Source organism: Capsicum annuum, chromosome 7 (assembly GCF_002878395.1).
Source record: "Capsicum annuum cultivar UCD-10X-F1 chromosome 7, UCD10Xv1.1, whole genome shotgun sequence".
Taxonomy (NCBI): Eukaryota; Viridiplantae; Streptophyta; class Magnoliopsida; order Solanales; family Solanaceae; genus Capsicum; species Capsicum annuum.
This window is the reverse complement of record NC_061117.1, coordinates 162,907,395-162,924,953: the sequence shown is the minus strand read 5'-3', so window position 1 is coordinate 162,924,953 and position 17,559 is coordinate 162,907,395.

The following is a 17,559-nucleotide window of genomic DNA, read 5'->3' as shown; positions in this document are numbered from 1 at the left end:
CTAACTTTAACTTTTTAACCTAATACTTTAATTTATTTTACATAAAAGTATTTTTTTAATTTTAAAAATAAGATAATGAAAAAAAGTATTTGAATTATAATATAAATTGGTTGAATTTGATTTGGAAAATAAACATACATTTATTCTAAAAAGACATTTTCACTTTACATCTTTTTAAACTTTAAAGAAATTAACGAAATATAAATTAACTAAATTAACGAAATATAAATTTTCACTTAATGAAATTGACGAAATATAAATTAAATGATGAACTTTATATAAATTAACGAAAAAATTAAAATAATTTAATTTCGTTAAGGGAGGGATATTTTTGAGCCAAATATTTAACATAGGAGTATTTTTGACCCATTTCAGATAGTTTAGGGGTATTTTTGATCCTTTTCCGAATTCTGTTAGAGGGAGGGGTATTTTTGAGCCAAATATTTAACAGAGGAGCATTTTTGAGCCAAAAATCTAAGAAGGGCATTTTTGGGCTATTTCGGATAGTTCAGGGATATTTTTGAGCCTTTTTCGTTATTATTATTATTATTATTATTATTAATATAACTATTATTATTATTATCAAGTAATTAAGTAACATATGAATAGCTAAATTAAATTTTTAAAACATAATTAATAAGAAAATTTTCTATATTTTATCCTTAATTTATTAAATTCTTAAGTTATTTGTCAAGTCAAAGACACAAGTAAAAAAGAATTGAGAGAATACCTTTTTTCTTTTCTTTTTTTTCTTTTTGCTTGATCCATGTACTAAAAATAAAATTCTTATTATTTTAGCAAATAAAGAAAAATTTATTATTTTCTTTCAATATTACTCTTATCAGTAAGTAACTATACAACATAATAGTTGTCAATCATATACTTTTAAATCATAATTATCGAGATCAATAAACCAATTCCCATTAAATAGTTTTTTTTTTTTATTAATAGGAGTACTAAATCAACAAATGTAAAATAAAATAAAATGGACAGAATGCATATTTATTTTTTTTAATTTTAATAAAATCTATGTAACTATGAAGTTACAGTCTCTTTTTCAATTAGAGCATTTATTATTTTTTTATAATACTTATTCCCTTTTTGAATGTGTTTGGTACAATAGTTTTTTCAATTAAAAACATTACTTTAATAATATTTTTTAATAAAATTAGTGTGTTTCTTACTTATTTTCTTATATTCGGTATGTAAGTAAAATATTATTTAAAAATTAATTTTGTATAATTTAGATAAGTATTATGAAAGATGGGGTATGGAGTGGCAAGGATGAGAGCTATGGTGGGTGAAGACAAGGTGTATTAAAGAGCGAAGAACTTAATGAATGTGAAATATAGAATATAATTTTTTACTTTCACGTAGTCATTTTTATAAGTCTAAAAAAACTTATTTTCTAGAGAAAATGCTTTTTCCAACAATCTATCAAATATGAATTTTTTTAAACATGGTGAACACATCACTTGTTTAGTTTAAATTAAATTTTATGCCTATTCATATTTAGTAATTATCCTTTATACTACTTTTTTCTTAAATAAAGTCCTTTAAAAGTTATCCAAATATATCGAAAATACTTTAATAATCATAGTAGTTTTCCAAACATGCATAATCAACGTATCACTATATTAAATTAATTATGTAATAGAAAAATGTGATTTAAATTATATTTTTCTAAAATTAAATTTTATATTTTTTATCATGAGCTTGTGTCCAGACTTAACACGGACCTTATGCAACTAGTCATTGATTATATAAGTCAATTAAGTACTGTTTATTTGACAGATGCAACTACAATATAATACTTATAATTATAATAACATAGTATTTAATTTAATTTCACACATTGTATGAACAATTTAGGCTAATTTTGCCACTTTAGATTGCTCCAAAATTAGTATCTTAGAATTTTTTTAAGTTCTTGAACCTATTCAGGAATATTTTAGAGTATATCCTACTCCTTATCAGTATGGTTTTTTCTCTGATTCACTGTTTTTGTTCCACTTTGTTACTTTTACAAGCTTCCAAGCATGAATGGTGGCTAAAAACAATAGGGGAAGAACTTTTAACTCTTATAAAATATAACATCAAATATTATTTGATGTCCTTTAAATGTTCGTCCAATTAGATGTGAATAGGTCTATTTAATTAAACTTTATCTGATGAAAATTTTGATTGATACAAAACTCGGGTGCTTGTTCTTGATGTCAAAATGAAATTTAGTGTATATTATGAGGAGGTTTTCGAACCAACAATAAAAATAAGGTTCACAAAATTGACCTCTTTATCAAATAAATATAAAAAAATGCTTCCAGTCATGGTGATCTCAAAGAAGATATTTATATAAATCACCACTTGATTTGTTCACATCACTTATATAAGATATATACAAGTTGGGGGGTCTTTGTATGGATTAAAATAACCTTCCAAAATTTGATGATAAATTTCGATCTACTTTGATACAATTCTCTTTTGAGCGAAGCAATTATGACTCATCTTTATTTCTTCAAAAAATATCTACTGTGTTCTTCTTTTTGTATATATAGATGACACTATTCCTATATAATCAATTCTTCATTAATCACGAGCCTACAACATCAACACAAGAATTTTTTTTCATATGAAAAATCTTGATACTGTTACATATTTTTTGGGATTGAAAGTTCTTGATGGTTCTTCAGGTGTGTTTCTAAAGCAACAGAAATATACCCCAAATCTGATTTATTTGACTGATCTTTAAGATTCTTTCTCTATAGATACTTCATTAGAATTGAAAGTAAAGTATCATCACGAGGAAGACAATCTTCTTCTTAATCCAACTATCTTTTGACAATTAGTTGAAAGCCTAAATTTTCTTATTATTACCAGACTTAATATCTCTTTTCCATTTCAATAAGTTAATCATTATATACAAGCGTCTGTCATTTTTGTTTGATGCTTGTACGTCGTATTATTAAAAATCTCCAAGTAACATCTAATAATAGATTATTCTTTCCTAGAGGTCCGCTTATTAGTTTTAATGCTTTTAGTGATTTTAATTTATGGAATATTCAAATACCTATCATTCAGTCACTAATTGGTGCACGGTTCTTGAAGAGTCCTAAATATCTGGGAAGAGTAAGAAACAAGGTTGTGAGTCAAAATATTCAACAGAGGCCTGAATATCGATCCATGCATACTGCTTGCTTCGAGATTATATGACTTTGTGGATTCCACTACTAAAAAGGGGGGAAAATCGATCACGTGGTCGGTTTTCCCCAAAAACCGACCAAAATATGTGATCGGTAAAGTTGTAGTAGTTTTTTAAAAATCGACCACAAGTGGTCGTTTTTTTTTTAAAAAAATATTTTTTTAAAATTTATTATTATTTTATTAAAATTAAAAAAAATAATTTTAGGGAAAAAAATCGATCACAAGTGGTCATTTTTTAAATAAATTAATTATTTAATTTATTAGAAAATCGACCACAAGTGGTCAATTTTTCTGGAAATTAAAAAAAAATAATCAAAACCCAAATACAACATGCAACAACAACAATGCAATATAACAGTATCAAATTAAATACAACAACAATAACAACCAAAATACTTTCAAAAGTGTATAAGACATACAAAATGTCCAACAAAAATGAGTATGAAAATACTACAACAATAGTTTCATACAACAAAATGTCTAAATTCAAAGTACAACACATACAAAAATAAAAAAACTAAAAATCATCATCGTCGAATTCGTCCTCGTCTTCCATATCATCATCCGTGCTGAAATCATCCAGGGGGCCTAGACCCTTTGCAACCCGAACTGCATCACTAGGACATGGAGGAATAACCCCCACAGTCCTAATGAAAGAGCTCAACTGCTGCTACAGCTTCTTGAATTGTGATGTTGTTGCCTTCTCCGTATTCTTCTGCCTCTCTCTCTGTTCAGTAAGCTCTTCAGTGAGTTGAGAAATCGTATTTTGTAGTCTGTAAATCGTTAATCTATCAACTGAAGAGCTAGAGTAAGAAGGGCCGGACGAATACCTAACATTATCGTCAAAAAAGTTTTTATGGTATCCGACCAAATGGCCTCTATTTGCAGGATCCACAACTTTTGCCCATAACTCCTTCTCTACATGTTGGGGTATTGGGTCACCCTGACTTTCAGGAGGCTGACTACTACGATACGTACCAACAAGACGTATATATTCATCCTATATTCAAAGTAAAGTTAATACTAAAAGTCAAAAAATATTAAAGTAGTTATAATTGAATAATATCTAACTTTAAGAAAAAGATTCATAAATTCAAAATTTGTTTCTTACATGGACAACTTTTGCACGAGCTTCAACTCAAGCATCTTCATCAGTCGGGTTCTTTTTTTTCATCACATGAGTCTCCTTGTATAGCTCATAATGTGGTATTTTCCTACCCTTTACTTTTTCCTGCACATGAAAAAATTATCAATGTTCAAATAATAAAAAAATTTAAATAGAAACAAACAATTAAAACTGTAGAAGTTACATACCATTTTTTCCATCACAGCAAAAGTACTTCTGGCACCCGCAGTATGTAGGGAGCCACCCTTGGATGATGCCCGGGCTTTCTTTCCCTTTTCACTCAACAATTGGTATTCTGCGCTACTCCAATTGCCAAGATACAGTTGCCATGCGGGTTCAGAAATCCACTTAGGTTTTACCAATTTCTTTCGGGCATAATCTAAGAGATCGTTAAATCTGGCTCTACATCTAATGAAAAAGTTCTTGTTTATAATAAATATATTTCCATCATCCCACCAGTAAAATTTCTACAACAAAAATATAATATTCAATCTTTTGTTCTAATAAAGTGTTAATAAGAAGTCGATAAGTTAAATCCTTACCTTAAATTCTTCAAACATTCTATCCTTATCAAGTTCTGGAACCTTTTGCCAGCTGGTCCAATAGCCGTTGAAGTGCCGAGTAATGCATATTTGGGCCTTTTGTCCAACTCCATCATCCGGCCTAAACCTACAATACAAGATCAAACAATAATTTCATAGAGCATAATAATATAGTAATGAAAAAATGTGTAACATTATTATATTTAAAAATCTTATCCTCTCGCAACTGGAATAAGATAAATCCTCCCAAAATCATCTCTGTCTCCTGGCTGCCTAGTAAGTGATGGTGATGCACTGGCGTGGGCGGATCTGAAGCACTAGATGGAGTGCCTCCAATCTGAAGATTCGAAAACCCAATACATCCAACAGAATCACTGTGCGAAGCTGCGTGACTGTTGTAGGAGGGTATCGATGATGGTAGATGTCTGGAGGGACCAGCGGCCGTTCGATAGTACTGTGCTGGCGGTGGTACGATCATAAGAGCAGAATAAGTTAGTGTAGACCCATGTAGTGGCCTCACATGCATAGGAGTAGGTATCGAATCCTCGGACGACCTAGAATATAAGGATCATTCTGTCGCATCAGCAAACCGACCCTCAGATATATGAATACTTGTGGGTCATTTATAAGTCAGAGGTTGTCTATTCTTTTTGGTTTCGTAGTATCAACTTTTCCCTTACCCTTGTCACCTCTGCCTAACATCTAAATTAAGTTAAGTTACAAAATGAATATGTTTGAAGAGCTGAGCTGTTTGAGGAGTTGAGCTGTTTGAAGCATACAACCTCTTTAACCTTGGTATAAGAGGTAAATAATGCATCGCCTTAATAACAATTTTATTTCCAGTAGAACCACTATTATATTGAGAGTGCTGACAAAACTTACAGAACTCTAGCTTAGCATCTTCCTTAAAGTATAACATACAATCATTTTCACAACAATCAATTCTAACTGAGAAGAGACCTAACTTTGACACCAATCTTTTTGCCTTATAGAAAGAATCAGGAACCTCTAAGTCGGGGTCAACTAAATCTTTAATAAGGTCTATCATTGAGTCTATTCATCCTTCAACAATATTTTAGTCATATTTAATACTTAATAATCTAACAGCAACAGACAAACGAGAGTGCGAACACCAGTCAAAACAAAGGATGACTAGCAACATGCAATTCTTTGTAGAAATTGCCTGCTTTGCTATTAGGAACATCTTCAACATTTTTCCTAAACTCAACCCAGTGTTGTATCCCAAAAGTATCGTGCACTATTTCTGTCATCCTAGTATCTTGATATTTATTATGCCCTGCAAACCTACTACTTTCTCCAATAACAAAGTTATTTTGAACAACATCCCCATGAATGCCACACAATCTTAAAAAGCCCTCGTGAAATTCCTTTCTATAAAGATGTTCCTTTATATCTTCTTCACTTACAAGATTTATCCCATCACATCTAACACAAGGACAACGAATAACCCGATAACTTGTCCACCTATCAAGTGTCTTATCATGTTCAACAAATCATTTGACACCTTCAACAAATTCCTCCCTAATACCCATTCTATTATCATTGTTCCGTTGATATATCCAACTATAATCAGGTTCCATTTACGCAATCAATCAGATTCAATTAATTAGATCAAGTCACAAAAATTTAACCATTTTTAAGCAACTAAGTCACCAACCAAACCACATTCAAAACAAAAAAATTCTCTTAAAGTTCCTAGACTTAACCATTTTCCAGCAACTAAGTCACAAACCAAACCACATTCAAAACCAAAAAATTTCCTTTAAAGTTCCTACACTTAACCATTTTCAAGAAACTAAGGCACCTACCAAACCACATTCAAAACAAAAAAAATCTCTTTAAAGTTCCTACACTTAACCATTTTCAAGCAACTAAGTCACCAATCAAACCACATTCAAACCAAAAAAATTCCCTTTAAAGTTCCTACACTTAACCATTTTCAAGCAACTAAGTCACCTACCAAATCACATTCAAAATAAAAAAATTTCCCTTAAAGTTCCTACACTTAACCATTTTCAAGCAACTAAGTCACCAACCCAACCACATTCAAAATAAAAAATCCCCTTTAAAGTTCCTACACTTAACCATTTTCAAATGACTATGTCACCAAAAAAGCAACAACAAGACCGACAAGATGTCAACAACAATGCTAGTGAATCGAGCAAGGCCACACATGGCTTCACTAGACTTCAATATGAACAATAACAAGAAAATAACAACAATGCTCGTGAATCGAACAAGGTCACACACGACTTCACTAGACTTCAATATGTACAATAACAAGACAAGACTTAATTATAAGAAAATAGAGACAAATCAACTTACCTATGCTTGGCATAAATTAAAGTGAAAGAGATAAGCAGTCACCCGAAAAAATAGCAAAGCAATCCTTTTATCGAATTTGAAATCTGTCAAATAGTAAAATTATTACAAAGAATACTCTTTCGCCTAAATAATTACAACAATTTAGTAAAGGAATAGGAATAAGATTTTCCCCCAAACCTACTAAACAATTAATGAGTAAAATGGAGAAATAAGTGTCAAGACTAACCGAAATTTGGGTAATTCAAAATCAAATTAATGTTGGAACAAGCCTAGAATTAGCTAATTCAATCTCAAATTCCAAAAATTAGCTAAAATTAGCTAAATAAAACAAATATTCAAATCCTTGAACGCAAACCACAACCATTTGACGAAATTAACACTAAGATATTTGTACGTAGATGTTTAACATTTCTAGATATTAAAAAACGAGTTTGTGGATACAAGAATAAGCTAAATTTAGTTAATGAAAGTTAATTTTTACCTTGCCCAAAATTGAAACCTTGAAAATGGATTAAAGCCAAAGTTGAAAGTTAGGATGGAGTACAAACTTCCTTGAAAGAGAAAGAACAATGGAGATTAGGAGTTTATTGTTAAAGTGTGAGATTTGGAGGTTTTGATGGGTTGGTGACTGTTTTGATGGGAAATGGGTGGGGTTTTGGAGTGATTTTGTGTTTTATTATGTATTACGGTTCGGGTTAAAGATTTATATTTTTTTCAATTATTACGAAAATTGATCACATGTGATCGATTTTTAAAAATAATTACAGAAAATCGACCACATGTGGTCGGTTTTATGTAATTATTTTTGAAATCCTTCCACATGTGGTAGGTTTTTGTAATAATTAAAAAAATTATTTTTGAAATTAAAATTTAATAAATTATAATTAATAAATTAATAGATTACAAAAATAAGTTAATAAATTAAAATTATTTTTTAACAAATTAAAATTTTAATAAATTCGATAATATTTATAACAACATTCAATTAATTTAATACAATTCGTATATATATAAATACACAGTACATACAATGTGTATGGTATCGGGACAACATCCAATTAATTTAATACAATTCGTATATATATAAATTAGATAATAGTTATTTTATCATCACATTAACACGAGTAGTATATTTCCTCAATCGTATAATAATATCAATGATTTTTGCAAATTACGATAAATTTTTAGTTAATTAACTTTTAAATACGATTTTATATATATATATACACACACACACACACACACACACCTCGTAATACTAGTCTTACGTTATTACAATTTCAACAACATACGTGTGTCTACATTGACCCAAAATAGTATATCTATTTCCTCAATATTATGATATATAGCAACGTATCATTCAAACTATATTGATATATACATTTAGTTATCTAACTTTGAATTACTACATACGTCGCTACACAAGATATATGTATATATACATATATTCAATTGCCTCTCAGCTTTCACATCGTACTATAAACATCACATACGCGATTCTACTACTCCATAATAATATGTATACAACGTATTTCATATATACTCAGATGAATTATAGATTACATTATCTTATGTATGTCATTAGTATACCTTCACCGTATAATATGTATATACTATATATATATACACACACACACACACACACACACACACACACACACATACACACATATACACACTATCGACTATATCAAATTCTAAATACGTACTATATATATTAGATACGCACACAAGTATATTATCCAATAATATAAAGCAATGTGTTTCTTATATGTACTCAAATGACTGATCGATTAATATATATATATATATATATATATATATATATGAACTCTTGAATATGTATATATATATCACATCTACAAGTTTATATTACCTTATAATAGAACACGTTCATTATATTCTGATGAATTATCGGTTATATATTACATTATTGTGACTGAAATAGTAACATAATATCATTATCTCAGCAGTATGATATATATGTGTATATATATATTTACACATATTCATTATACAAAGATTATGCATGTTTAACGTCATTTAATATATATAAAAGGAAAATATTTATGCCATATACTGAAACATAAGTAAAAGATAAATATTATGTTTAACGTAATTTTTTATTTTATTTGATATATTTTTTAGTGTAATTTTTGTCACAAAATTTAAGAATGATTGATTTTTATTATTATTATACTGGTTATCGACTACGTGTGATCAGTGTAATTTTAAAAATTTATATATAAATTACATTACATATATATAATTATTTTTAATGAAAATAATATATATATATATATATATATATTTGATTACATATATATAATTATTGGTTAATAAAGTTTATTTACTTTTTAATTTTTTTAATTCAAAAACCGATCACAAGTGATCGGTTTTTAATATATATATTTTTTTAACAAGTGGTCGGTTTTTAATATATTTTCTTTTAAAATATTAAAAACCAACCACTAGTGGTCCGTTTTGATATTTTTTTTAATTTTTATTTGTAAAATAAATAATAATTAATATAAAAATTAATGAAATAAATTTTTTATTTTTTAAAATAAAAAAGCTACCACTAGTCGCTTTTTTTCAATTTTTTTTATAAAATATTAAGAAAAACCGACCACAACACATGGTCGGTTTTGTGTGGTTAGTTTTTTTTTTTTAAGTAGTGTTCTGAGATTGAATTTTCTCATTCTAATCCTATTCCTCTCCATGCCGATAATACAAGTACTATCCAAATTTCTTTTTGTAAAGAATGGATTTTTGGTCTAACTCAACCCAAAAGTTAGCTTATAGGGTAAAGGATTGTTCAAGTTCATGTAAAGAGATAAATTGGTCATTTTTTTTTCTGATGTGAAACACTTAACACTCCTCCGCACGCCCAAACTTTGCCAATTGGATCATGAACAATATAATATGGGGCCCAACATTGGTGAACAAAGAATTAAGATAGATCTGACTTTAATCCATGTAAAGAATGGATCTCGGGTCTAATTCATCCCCAAAAACTATCTTATAGAGTGAGTATTGTCCAACTCCATATAAGGAGATGAATTGTCCATCCCTTTTTTGATGTAAGATTTTTAACATGATATCAGAGCTGGACTTATCTCACCCAATGGGTATTCAAGAATTAAAAAAAAGTCCCACATATATGGTTAATGAGATGAGTGGTTTCTTAGAATTAAAAAAAGTCTCACATATATGGCTAATGAGATGTGTGGTTTCTTTATGGCTGAATACATATACAAGCCCCTCAACTATTCGACTTTTTTCGTATAAACACCTCAATTAAGCCATGTACCTATTGAACTCCTTTACTCCTTCACAAAGCGTGTCGATTGAGCCCAATCTGCTGATGTGACAAAAAATATAAAATGCGTGTAATATACAAGTCAATGATGTGGCAAAACGACAAATTAAATAATGACACGTGATATTTTAATTTAAAATAATTATAAAAATAATTTTTAAATATAATTAAATCTAAATTTAAAAAATAAATCAATACACCCCACCCTAGTAGCCCTTTTCTTCCACCCCCTTCGATTGAGAATAAACAGTTAAAAAAAAAAATTGTATCTTCTCCTTCTTGACAAAGATTTACTTTCCAACGACAATTTTTTCCTTCCCTATAGCTCAATTTCTCTCTCTAAGAGATTTATTGAATTTCAAATGAGCTTATTATACAGGTTAATTCGCTAATTAATTCTTGAAATTGCATTAATAATTATCAGTTTTATTGTTTTCTCATCAATTTAGCTTCAATTTTATTTTATTCCTTTTTTTTTTCAGTTAATTTCGTTGATATTCTGATTATTGGACCGATTGTATTGTCTTGAGTCTTACTTAGTTGTTATTTTGATCTGAAAATTGGGAAAAACTTAGGATTTTGTTTTCAATTGAATTTTTTGTTATTGAATTGGTGTTGATTTAAGTATTTTTTCAATTGAGTTGTGAAGATGGATGGATAATGGAGAAGAAGATATGAAGAGGATGATGGCTATTTCTTTTTTTTTTATTTTTTTAAAGTATTCTTTTTATTGGTTGGAGTTTTTTATGTTTAATTTTTTGATTAATTATGGTTTCTCACTCAACTTATAAATGAATAAATTTTAAAGAAGCCATTAATGGAGAAGAAGATGATGGCTATTTTTTTTTTAATTTTTTTAATGTGTTTTTTTCATTGGTTGGGGTTTTTTATATTTAAATTTTTTGATTAATTATGGTTTCTCACTCTCCTAATGGAGAGTGTATTACGCTGCATGCCACGCCACGCTACGTCAGCGCTACGTCAGTGATTGGGCTCAATTTACACGTTGTGTGAAGAAGTAAATGGTTCAATAAATACATAACTTAATTGAGGTGCCTATACAAAAAAAATCGAATACTTGAGGGGCCTTTATATGTATTCTGTCTTTCTTTATTAAAGCTTAGGCATTCCTCATTCCTTTGAGTGAGCTTTTGGGGTGTGAGTTAAACCCAAAACTTAATTTTACACTACTAGTCTGATATATCATGAGAGAACCAAATACACCGACGTAGACTGTCATTATGTACTAGAAGCTATAGATGAAGAAGTCATTACTCATCCACATGTATCCATTGATCTTCAAATAACTATTGCGTTTACAAAATCGATGGCATGGCAACACCATCAGTGTTTAGTGGGCAAATTGATGCTTCTTGATCCACTAACATCAATTTAAGGAGGAATGTTAGCATGATGGACAACTCACAGATCACGAATAAATAGTGAATATCTTATAAATATCATGATGTAGCTATATAATATTTGTATAAAAGAATTAATATATATATATATATATATATATATATATATATATATATATATAAAATTGATGTAATAATTAAAAAGAAGAATGAAATCGAGACAGAATAACAGATTTAATCTTAAAGCATATTTTAAATGGATTCAATAGTAGTGTATGTAGGAAGATGGTAAGGTTATATTCGGACTAATAGACATAAATAAAACCACTCAATGATGTGACTACTATTTGATATTTCCTTTATTTAATTTATTTATTTTTTGTTGGTACCAAACTTTAAAAAGTAAAGAATAACTTTTAAATTTTATGATCTTAAATATATAAAGATATATAAAATATATCAAAATTTACTTTAATCCTGTAGTTTAAAATATGTAATTAAAAAAAAGAAAGAGCTAAAGAGTAATTTAAAAAATGAAATAGAAATTCTTTTTCAAAAAGATTAAAAATGAAAAATAAGACAAACAAATACTCCCTCTATTTCATATTACTTGTCTACATTACTAAAAGAATATGTCCTAAATTTTTACAAAAAATTTATTCACCGCTTAAACTCATGATGTTCTTGTCACATAAGGCAACTCTAATTGTCTCCAAAGGACATAGCCCTCATTTTTTTTGTTATGGAGCCGGACTAAGGCCATTGTATTAAGTTCTCTCTCTATATATAACTCTATTTGTCATGCAAAGGTTCTCTTCTATAATTTACTGGATAATTTTGTGGAATATTTTGATTGGGATAATATGTCTAATATTAGTTCTCAATAGCTAAATCATAGTAATGTCTAACAGAACATGTATATTTCCCTCTCACAATTAAAGGTAAGTCTTCTTAATCACACTCAACTCTATGCTTCTGACGTTTCCATTTTGTAAATGTGATATTAATTACCTTCAGTAACAATGTATGTTACCCTTACTACTAATCTATAGTATTTAAATCCTCCTAAACATCACAGATTTTTCATTCAAGTGCTTAGTTCTTCTCTCAGGCCACTCAGCTAAATCCTCCTAAACATCCTCATGTCGCAAATGAACATTCATGATATATTGGTACCACTGAAAAATATTATTTTTGAAAGAAAATGAGATACTTTTATAAAAATTCTCTCCATGAACATGAGTCGGAGAAGAGAGTTGGGATTGAGATTGAGATTGAAATACAATATATGGGTTGTAAATTTCCCATGGATCCTATTTGATAGTCTCAGTGGGTGTATACAGAAATTCATGTGATGACTTTCACCGTTCATCATCATCCCATCATTATCATTCCATAGCATTGCATTACATTCATTTATTTGGTTTGATACTGTATTCGTATTTATATTAGTAATATTACCGTCATAGAACCTTGTTTTTGATATTGTGTTTGAGCAATCATTTTATTTTATTAAATTGTCGTATATCATCTGATACTAATTGAGAGGTTGAGATATGATGAGACTTGGGATATGATCGTGGATGGATAGGAAAGATAGTCATGCGCGTACTCCCTGTTGCTATTCCATGGTATTTAATTAATGATAATTGATTAAGTCTGATTATCATATTTGTAGGATTTCTTAATAAATGCATTTTCTTATTATTAAATATAAATGAATAGTGATAACTCATCTAGATCAATGTGTCTACCCTTTATTTGATGTACCTGTTAACCGTTGTCTTGGGTTATCCGGATTAGGATAAAATGGTGTAATTCCTAGATTTTAGATTGTTGGGAAGCCTTGAGTAGTTGGAATGGTAGTTCTCGCCATCGCTTTGGATTAGGGTTGATTATTGACAATGCGTGTTGAGTACATATAATTTCATACTCACCCTTGTTTTTCTTTCGGTTTCTTATTTTTCTGCACTCCGTACAGGCATTGTTTCGGTTGGTAGATGGTAGACGACATTCCATCGGAGTTGACGTTGCAAAGATAGAGGTAGTGGCTGAGCGACTTTGTAACATCTCGAATCTCTCTATTTATGTCTTATGTTTTATTCATATTTAAGACATTTTAAACAATTATTACTATTAGTTGAATCTATTTTAGAGGCTTGAACTAATGACAACCAGATCTGGGATGTATCTTTGAGACTCATGTCTCATATTTATGTATATATGTACATATTAGGATTCTTCTAATTTTTTTTGTTTCCACTCTTGAATTCTCATTAATTCTAGTTATTTGGGTTGGGTTAGAATTACTTGTCCGAAGGATTTGACAAGTATCATCACGTGCCCAATTTGGGTTATGACATAGATATCTTGGAAGACTAAGCTCACAGAAGAAGCTGCATTGGATGCTTATGATATTACGTTAGAAAGAATAAAAGAGTAATAGAAGGCAATGAGAACAAGATTGTGTGTCAAAATCATTAACGGAAGCAATGATCTATGTCTATTGCTTGCTTTGAGATTATTTAACTTTTTGGGTTATAGAGATTATATTTCTTCATTCTAATGATATTCCTCTCCGTGGTGATGATACAAGTATTATCCAGATTTCTGCTACTCTGATTTATCATGAGAGAACCAAACACATCGAAGTATAGTGTCATTATGTTTGAGAAACTATAGATAAAGGGGTATTTACTCTTTCATGCGTGTCAAGTGATCTTCAAATAGCTGTTGCATTTACAAAATTGATGGCATGGTAGTGCTCTCAGTTTCTAGTGGGCAAATTAATGCTTCTTAATCCACAAAACATCAATTTAAGGGGAGATGTTAATACGATGGACAGTTCAAAGATCATGAATAAATAGTGAATATAATATATAGTAATGAAACTATATAATGTTTGTATAAAAGTGTAATTACAAAAATTTGATGTAGTAATAGAAAAGAATGAATATCGTGATGGAATAACACATTTAATACTATAAGCTATCTTTTAAATTGCTACTATAGTAATGTATTTTTGAAGATTATAAGGTTATATTTGGAATAATTTACATAACTAAAACCACTCAATGATGTGGCCACTATTTGATATTTCCTCTTTTTAATTTGTTTTTCTAGTTTTTAGTTGGTACATTATTTAAACAAAGTAAAGAATAATGTCATTTGTATTACTACATTATTTGTTTAATTACACGCCATCACGATATTCATTCTTTTCTATTACTACATCAAATTTCTTTAATTACACTTTTATACAAACATTATATAGTTTCATTACTATATACTATATTCACTATTTATTCATGATCTTTGAACTGTCCATCATATTAACATCTCCTCTAAATTGATGTTTTGTGGATCAAGAAACATTAATTTTCCCACTAGAAACTGATAGCATTGCCATGCCATCAATTTTGTAAATGCAACAGCTATTTGAAGATCACTTGACACGCATGAAAGAGTAAATACCCCTTTATCTATAGTTTCTCAAACATAATGACACTATACTTCGATGTGTTTGGTTCTCTCATGATAAATCAGAGTAGCAGAAATCTGGCTAATACTTGTATCATCACCACGGAGAGGAATATCATTAGAATGAAGAAATATAATCTCTATAACCCAAAAAGTTAAATAATCTCAAAGCAAGCAATAGACATAGATCAATGCTTCCGTTAATGATTTTGACACACAATCTTGTTCTCATTGCCTTCTATTACTCTTTTATTCTTTCTAACATAATATCATAAGCATCCAATGCAGCTTCTTCTGTGAACTTAGTCTTCCAAGATATCTATGTCATAACCCAAATTGGACACGTGATGATACTTGTCAAATCCTCCGGACAAGTAATTCTAACCCAACCCAAAGAACTAGAATTAATGAAAATTTAAGAGTGGAAACAAAAAAAATTAGAAGAATCTTAATATGTACATATATACATAAATATGAGACATGAGTCTCAAAGATACATCCCAGATCTGGTTGTCATTAGTTCAAGCCTCTAAAATAGATTCAACTAATATACAGTAATAATTGTTTAAAATGTCTTAAATATGAATAAAACATAAGACATAAATAGAGAGATTCGAGATGTTACAAAATCGGTCAGCCACTACCTCTATCTTTGCAACGTCAACTCCGATGAAATGCCATCTACCATCTACCAATTGAAATAATGCGTGCACGGAGTGCAGAAAAATAAGAAACAGAAAGAAAAACAAAGGTGAGTATGAAATCATATGTACTCAACATGCATTGTCAATAATCAACCCTAATCCAAAGAGATGGTGAGAACTACCATCCTAGCTACTCAAGACTTCCCAACAATCTAAAATCCAGGAATTACACCATTTTATCCTAATCCGGGTAACCCAAGACAACAGTTAACAGACACATCAAATAAAGGGTAGACACATTGATCTAGATGAGTTATTACTATTCATTTATATTTAATAACAAGGAAATGCATTTATTAAGAAGTCCTACAAATATGATAAACATGCTTAATCAATTATCATTAATTAAATACTATGAAATAGCAACAGGGAGTACGCGCATGACTATCTTTCCTATCCATCCACGACCATACCCCAAGTCTCATAATATCTCAACCTCTCAATTAGTATTAGATGATATATGATAATATAATAAAATAAAATAATTGCTCAAACATAATATCAAAAACAAGGTTCTATGATGGCAATATTACTAATATAAATACGAATACAATATCAAACCAAATAAATGAATGTAATGCAATGCAATGGAATGATAATGATGAGATGATGATGAATGGTGAAAGTCATCACATGAATTTTTGTATACACCCATTGAGACTATCAAATAGGATCCATGAGGAATTCACAAGCCATATATTGTATCTCAATCTCAATCTCAATCCCAACTCTCCTCTCCAACTCATCTTCATGAAGAAAATTTTAATAAAAGTATCTCATTTTATTTCAAAAATAGTATTTTCCAGTGGTACCAATATATCACGAATATACATGTGTGACATGAGGATGTAATGCTCACAACCAAACGATATGAAGATCGAAAATCCATTTTGATGCATGAAAAAGTGAGCTTAGAATCAACTCAATGTATCAATAATTCATGATTTTAGTTTTTAGTTTGCACCACTAGAATAAATAGTCATGTCGCCATCAATATATCATTTTTCAACCCCTCACTCGGTCATCACTAAGATTATAATGCAATTAAAAGATCAAATAAGGCTTACAAAATCAAGTCAAGCCCGCACTCGGATGACACAATTATAGATAAGGCATTTTGATGCGCAGATAAAGCCTATGATGATAAGTCATGTCCCCACTCGGGCAACATAATAGTAATAAGACATTTAATGCACAAAATAACCAATAACTTCAATTCAAGCCCCCTACTTGGGAACCACAATAATATATCCTCTCAAATACCAAATAATATGCATATAAGCCTCCACTCGGGCACATGATTAAATATGTTCACATAAGCCTCATATTGGGAACACGATACAACAATCTCAATAATAATATAGTGCGAAACTACCCAAAGCTAGTTTGTTCCATACATTAAGTCCCATTATACTAATACCGGTCCATTTATACCCTAAGTGTTTACTAAACCTCAACCATTCCATAACAAGGTAAG